The following is a 7,639-nucleotide window of genomic DNA, read 5'->3' on the forward strand; positions in this document are numbered from 1 at the left end:
CATCTATCATTTCAACAAATTTGTATTGGCAGTGCCATTGAAGGATTTAACAGCACAGACTAAACAGTGGTGGAGCAGTGAGAGGTAGGTTTTGCAAGTGGTAGAGCACTGTTTGAGCTGGGGTGACCACGGCCCTGTGGGGGAAGTCAGACCATTTAGGGAGGAATAAAAATGGCCTATGGTGGACATTCAGCAGCTGCAAATGGAGGAATTGGAGAAGTCAGTAAGAGGAGGCCAAAATCAAGACATTTTTCAGGCAAGCTACGTGTCAGCAGGGGAAGGTGGGGCAAAATAATTTGAAATCCATGATTGGTTCATTTTAATGAAGGTTAGATCATCAACATTTCGGGTAGCCAGATGAGTCCTTTTTTCAGTCAGTATTGAACCAGCAGCACTGAAGACTCTTTCTGATAGCACACTAGCAGCTGGGCATGCGAGCTCCTGTAATGCATATTCTGCCAATTCAGGCCAGGTGTCTATTTTAGATGCCTAGTAATCAAAGGGGAATGACGTGTGAGGGAGAACATCGATAAGGGAGGAAAAATAGTTCGTAACCATACTGGACAAATGCTGTCTCCTGTCACTTTGAATCGATGCAGCAGTACCTGTCGTGTCTGCAGTCATTGCGAAATCACTCCACAACCTGGTCATAAAACCCCTCTGTCCAATGCCACTTCTGATTTGTGCACCTCTAACACCTCTGCCATGTTGCCCCCTACAGCTCGTGTGAGAACCATCACCGCCGCTGTGTGCTGGGAATGCCTGAACCAAACGGTCTACAACAGTTGCTTGTTTGGTAGCCAATAGGGTTGAGCGACTTTTATTTTTATAGGATCGGGTTGGGTTTCACGAAACCCGACTTTCTCAAAAGTCGGGTCGAGTGAAATCGGCCGATCCTATAAAAACTTCGGGGTCGGGGTCGGCCGAAACACGAAACCCAATGCAGTGCAATGGGATACTATGGTTCCCAGGGTCTGAAGGAGAGGAAACTCTCCTTCAGGCCCTGAGATCCATATTTAAGTGTAAAATAAAGAATTAAAATAAAAAATATTGATATACTCACCTCTCCGACGCGCCCTGGTAGTAATTGGCATCTTCCGTTCCTAAGAATGGCGCTTGAAAGACCTTTCGATGACGTCACGGCTTGTGATTGGTCACGGCGGCCCACGTGACCACTGAGCGACCAATCACAACAAGCCGTGACGTAATTCTCAGGTCCTAAATTCCTCATTCTAGGAATTTAGGCCATGAGAATTACGTCACGGCTTGTGATTGGTCGCTGAGCGGTCACGTGGGCAGCCGCGACCAATCACAAGCCGTGACGTCATCGAAAGGTCCTTCACGCGCTCATTCTTAAGAAGGAAGGCTGCCGGAAAGAAGCCGAGGGTGAGTATATTCCTATTAGGTATATACTCACCCTCGGACGCACCCTGCTTCTTTCCGGCAGCCTTCCTTCTTAAGAATCAGCGCGTGAAGGACCTTTTGATGACGTCACGGCTTGTGATTGGTCGCGGCGGCCCATGTGACCGCTCAGCGACCAATCACAAGCCGTGACGTAATTCTCATGACCTAAATTCCTAGAATGAGGAATTTAGGACCTGAGAATTACGTCACGGCTTGTTGTGATTGGTCGATCAGCGGTCACGTGGGCCGCCGCGACTAATCACAAGCCGTGACGTCATCGAAAGGTCTTTCAAGCGCCATTCTTAGGAACGGAAGATGCCGGTTACCAGCGGCGATGTCCAGGCTGCGTCGGAGAGGTGAGCATATCAATATTTTTTATTTTAATTCTTTATTTTACACTTAAATGTGGATTCCGATACCGAGTTCCGATATCGCAAACATATCGGAACTCGGTATCGGAATTCCGATACCAGATTCAGAAGATCGCCGACCTCATGGCCGACCCCACACAGGGGTCGGGTTTCATGAAACCCGACTTTGCCAAAAGTCGGCGACTTCTGAAAATGGCCGACCCGTTTCGCTCAACCCTAGTAGCCAATATTTGCTCAAGGTTCTCATGTGGCATAATATTTTGTAATTTCGATTTATATCGTGGATCCAGGAGGCAGGCCAACCAGTAATCGTCATCGGTCATCATTTTTATAATGCGGGGGTCCCTTTTTAGGATACTCAAGGCATAATCAGCCATGTGGGCCAATGTTTCAAGTGTCAATTCACTGCTTGTGCTGGGTTGAGGAGCACTTTCTTGCAAATCAACATCACTTGTCTCCCGCAAAAACCCTGTACCTGACCTTGCAACGCCACTAGTTTCTATTGCCCCCTGAGAAGCATCCTCCTCCCATAAATATTCATCCCCATCATCCTCCTCCTCCTCTTCGTCCGCCACCTCATCCATGAGAGTTCCCTGAGCAGACAATGGCTGACTGTCATCAAGGCTTCCCTCCTCCTTGGCCGCAGATGCCTGCTCCTTAATGTGCGTCAAACTTTGCATCAGCAGACGCATTAGTGGGATGCTCATGCTTATGATGGCGTCGTCTGCACTTACCAGCCGTGTGCATTCCTCAAAACACTGAAGGACTTGACAGAGGTCTTGTAGCTTCGACCACTGCACACCAGACAACTCCATGTCTGCCATCCAACTGCCTGCCCGTGTATGTGTATCCTCCCACAAATACATTACAGCACGCCTCTGTTCGCACAGCCTCTGAAGCATGTGCAGTGTGGAGTTCCACCTTTTTGCAACGTCGATTATTAGGCGGTGCTGGGGAAGCTTCAGCGATCGCTGATAGTTCAGCATACGGCTGGAGTGTACGGGCGACCGGCGGATGTGCGAGCAAAGTCTTCGCACCTTCAGGAGCAGGGCTGGTAACCCCAGATAATTTTTCAGGAAGCACTGCACCACCAGGTTCAAGGTGTGAACCAGGCAAGGTATGTGTTTCAGTTCTGAAAGGGATATGGCAGTCATAACATTCCTTCCGTTATCACTAGTGTTGAGCGATACCTTCCGATATTTGAAAGTATCGGTATTGAATTGTATCGACCGATATCCGAAAAATATTAGATTTCGCCGATACCGATATCCGATACCAATACAAGTCAATGGGACACAAATATCGGAAGTGATCCTGGATGGTTCCCAGGGTCTGAAGGAGAGGAAACTCTCCTTCAGGCCCTGGGATCCATATTCATGTGTAAAATAAAGAATAAAAATAAAAAATAGGGATATACTCACCCTCGGACGCGCCCTGGTTGTAACCGCTGCAACCGGCAGCCTCCGTTCCTAAGAATGAGCGAGTGAAGGACCTTCGATGACGTCGCGGTCATGTGAGCGGTCACGTGAGCGGTTACGCGACCAATCACAAGACCGCGACGTCATCGCAGGTCCTTGACTCGCTCATTCTTAGGAACGGAGGCTGTCGGTTGCAGCAGTTACAACCAGGGCGCGTCCGAGGTTAAGTATATCCCTATTTTTTATTTTTATTCTTTATTTTACACATGAATATGCATCCCGATCCCAATTCCCGATATCGCAAAAATATCGGAACTTGGTATCGGAATTCCGATACCGCAAATATCGGCCGATACCCGATACTTGCGGTATCGGAATGCTCAACACTAGTTATCACTGACTACCTTGCCTGCCTCAAGATGTACACTGCCCAGCCATGACTGAGTTTCTTGCTGCAAGTACTCGGCCTGTACTTCCGCGGTGTGTCTGTTGTCGCCCAAACACTTCATTTCCAACACAGCCTGCTGACGCTTACCACTAGCTGTTCCATAATGGGACACCTCGTGTGCAACACTGGCAGCTGCGGATGGAGGGGTCGTGCGACTGCGCTCTGTGGACGAGCTTTCGCTTCTGGAGGAGGAGGAGGGGTGGCGAACGCCTACAGCCAACTGTTTCCTAGACCGTGGGCTAGGCAGAACTGTCCCACTATGGCTGTCCCCTGTGGACCCTGCATCCACCACATTAACCCAGTGCGCCGTAATGGACACGTAACGTCCCTGGCCATGCCTACTGGTCCATGCATCTTATCAACTCAAGAGGACCAAAGGAAGCTTTGTTTCGTTATAAAATTAGTAAATTTTTATTTATTACAAAAACACTCTATAAAAACATTAAAAATACAAGCACATGATACGTTAATAACAGTGCATATGACACAAAAGTGTAAGAAAAGACACCAGGACTAATGAAATGTCCCGCATAAGTCATTAATTATATGTATCCATACGTGCAAAGTCAATAAGGTGCAGGCTAGCTTTTAACCCCATATATTGCTTCCAACAAGTGGGGATTTTCCTATATCTCAATCGCCCTATGTATGGTTTTATGTATATGGGCATGTATCACAGGAAAAACCCTCAGCGTTCAACATTAAATGTGGTCATTAATAACAGTGATCCTTCAGACCATAAAGGCACTAAGTACAAGGGTCCTGTGAAATGAGCATGGGGAAAGCCTGTCTCACCTGATGCAGGGACACTCCAACACGCACCCAACACGTGTTGGAGTGTCCCTGCATCAGGTGAGACAGGCTTTCCCAATGCTCATTTCACAGGACCCTTGTACTTAGTGCCTTTATGGTCTGAAGGATCACTGTTATTAATGACCACATTTAATGTTGAACGCTGAGGGTTTTTCCTGTGATACATGCCTATATACATAAAACCATACATAGGGCGATTGAGATATAGGAAAATCCCCACTTGTTGGAAGCAATATATGGGGTTAAAAGCTAGCCTGCACCTTATTGACTTTGCACGTATGGATATGCAGCGCCCCAGAGTCCTGGTCGTTGCAGAACTGGAGCGCCGCCGCTAAGGGGGGCTATGGTACGTCTGATGGCACTGAAGGAGTTCTTCTGACCAGGTATCACAGACACCAATACACTTCACAGTCTGGCCTCCAGGGGGGGCTAAGGGTTCTATGTATTAGGCCACTCCTCACAATCTGGTAAAACTGGGGGTTAGGCAGAAAGTTAGATCAGAAAGCTGACTGGGTTGGAACCAGGCAACACCTTGTGGCAGAGGGTGTTGTAGGGGAAGATTCAGAGGGGTCCCTGTCAGGGGTGGTATCCTGACAGAGGCCTAGCAAACAGAGAAGAACATTACGGGACCGCGCCTGCACGATATAGCGGCGGTACCCCAAGAAAGGATAAGAAGCGAGGTTCATTGTGCTGAGTGAGAAACGAGATCAACGCAACAAGGAGAATACCAGTAGGAGTCGTGCTGTAAGATGAGGCAACATCCTATTGAGGCGCGTAACTGGTGGCCGGAACGCCGAGGAAGTATAGAGCTCCAGGCCAAACTTCAAACCTACGGCAGGACAGTCAGTTATAGGCGGGCTGTTTCACCCAATTGACCTAGGAAGACACAGGGGGGTAACAACAGGAGTGAGGCGACGCTAGAGTCCCGGAAGAGCTCCAAGCCTCCCCGTCATACGGGTGCGTCCTAACCATAAGATCTGGGGGACGTGGAAGAACATCAGAATCGAGTTGTGAGGGAACACGAGAAACAGACACAACAGTTGTGAGGACTATCCCATGGTGCTTAGCAGGGAAGGACTACAACACACAAGCGCTAGAAGGTAGGCACAGATTTCCACCTGCAAAGGGAACTCTGGAGGTGCCATCGGACCGGCCGGACTTGCGCAGCCTGGTTAACCGTATTCCGGACTGAGGACCCTGAAGCCTTCAGTAAAGAGGTAAAGAGACTGCAACCTGGTGTCCTCGTTATTTACTGCAACCTGCACCGCACCACCACAACATCATCACCATTCCCTCACACCTATCATTGTACGCCCCTCAGCAGGGTCACGGACCGGGCCTAGCCACCGTGACAACCCCAGAACAGAGACTCAGAGGCCCGGTACCGGGTACCCCTCGGCCCCGCGGCAGTGGGGGCCCTACAACTTGGCGTCACGAACAGGATCCACTTAAGCCTGAAGAATCAGGTCATGTGTGCCTTGGAACTGTGATTTATTGTACTTGGACTGTGACTTATTGAAAGACTGTGCACTGCCATTTGCCGCCAAAATCCGCCGCCATTACAGCGCTGAGGAGAGCGCAGGAGAAGAAGAGGGGCGTGGAGTAGGCGTGGATCGGCTGGAGAGCGCGAAGGGACAATGGCCGCCCAGTCTAAACATTTTTGCATCCTGAGGACGTGTCCGTCAACGGCCGAGGTCCGCCTTCTCATCCTCTTTGGAGGGTGGAGACCATGGAGACGGGGCCGCCCACGAAAGAGACCGCGGGAAGAAGACACTGGAGAAGAAGCCAAGATGGCGACGCCGGGAGCACCGCGTGGGGACGACCCGACCCAGCATGAGGCTGCACCGCTCGACACAGCTCCAGATGCGCCATCGTTGCAGGGACTGGCCCTTACGGAGCTATCAATGGGCAGACCCAACTGGCCGCCGTCGGAGGAGTGTGTAGCCGTAGCCGAGGCCCGGCAGATAGCACGTCGCCTTGAGGCCGACGCTCGCGTGATCGCCCGACTAGGTCAACCTACGGAGGTCCGCCTAACTCCGGTGTCCCCTGCTTCCTCCAACCCAGCCGCGGCAGAGTGTGAGCTGCAGGCACAGGGCCTGAGGATCCTGCCGGAGGCAGAACACCAACGGTGCCTGATGACAGCGTGGCGGAACAGACCCCAGCCTGTAGCCCAGGTCGATCTGACAAGCATCGAAGAGACCCCGCCGTCACACTGGGGAGTTGTGGTGTCCTTCAACTCCCGGAAAGGAAGGGGAGTTATCCAGGAGATCGGGGAGCCCCTACAGGTCCGTGTTGATCGAGGAGTAGTGGAACCCTGCGGGGGAAGGTACGATTGCGACCTGGAGCCTGGTGACGCAGTGACCTATACCCGGTGGAGGAGGGAAACTGGCGAAACTGGCTGGATAGCTCGAGGCGTCCAACGGTGCATCACACTCCAGGCTGCTGCCGGAACGTCAGAGGACGAGCCTCCTGCAGAGAAGGTGCCGGAGCCCGTTGCCGCAGAACCTCAGGAGGTCTGGGCCCACCGCGTGCCTCTGGGTCGTGCTCGCCCACAAGCCAGGAGGGCATCCCGATGAGGGATCCTGTCGTTGCTGGAGCCGGGACCGGTCCTTGTCACGTCGACGCGGTCCGTTGGCCGGGTTAGGCCCGGGAGGAGACCGCCCCCTGCGCAGCCAGAAACAGAGTAAGCAAGAATGCTTCATTATGTAAATAGTTAACTGCTTGTTTCCCTGCTTTTTGCTGCTTTAAACCCGACTAGGGCTATTCTTAAAGGGATCCCTTCATTTACCCGGGATCCCTATTGCTTTTATTTTTGCTTTTATTTTCCTTTTTGCTCCCTATTCACCCATGTTATAAAGACTACCGAATCATGGACGGTGAATGATTCACAAACTGTTTTGTAAATAGTTTGCACCTTTCTTAAATGTGCCCTCGACTGGTTTTACAAAGGAAAGGACTCTTTGCGAATACACTGGTCTTGGAACCAGCACCGGAGTCCTTGCTGCGAACAGACTTGCAGCTTGAGAAGTTGCACTACCTCATAGAGACGTGGTCCCCTCTTAAAGGGAATGTTCACATATTGCACTTATGAACAGTGTTGCCTTAAGATGGTTAACTGGCAATAATGTCTTGAAAGAAGAAGTTAAACGTAGCTAACTAGTTGATTGTGAGAAATGTTTAATGAT

This window comes from Ranitomeya variabilis, chromosome 4 (genome assembly GCF_051348905.1).
Source record: "Ranitomeya variabilis isolate aRanVar5 chromosome 4, aRanVar5.hap1, whole genome shotgun sequence".
Classification (NCBI taxonomy): Eukaryota; Metazoa; Chordata; class Amphibia; order Anura; family Dendrobatidae; genus Ranitomeya; species Ranitomeya variabilis.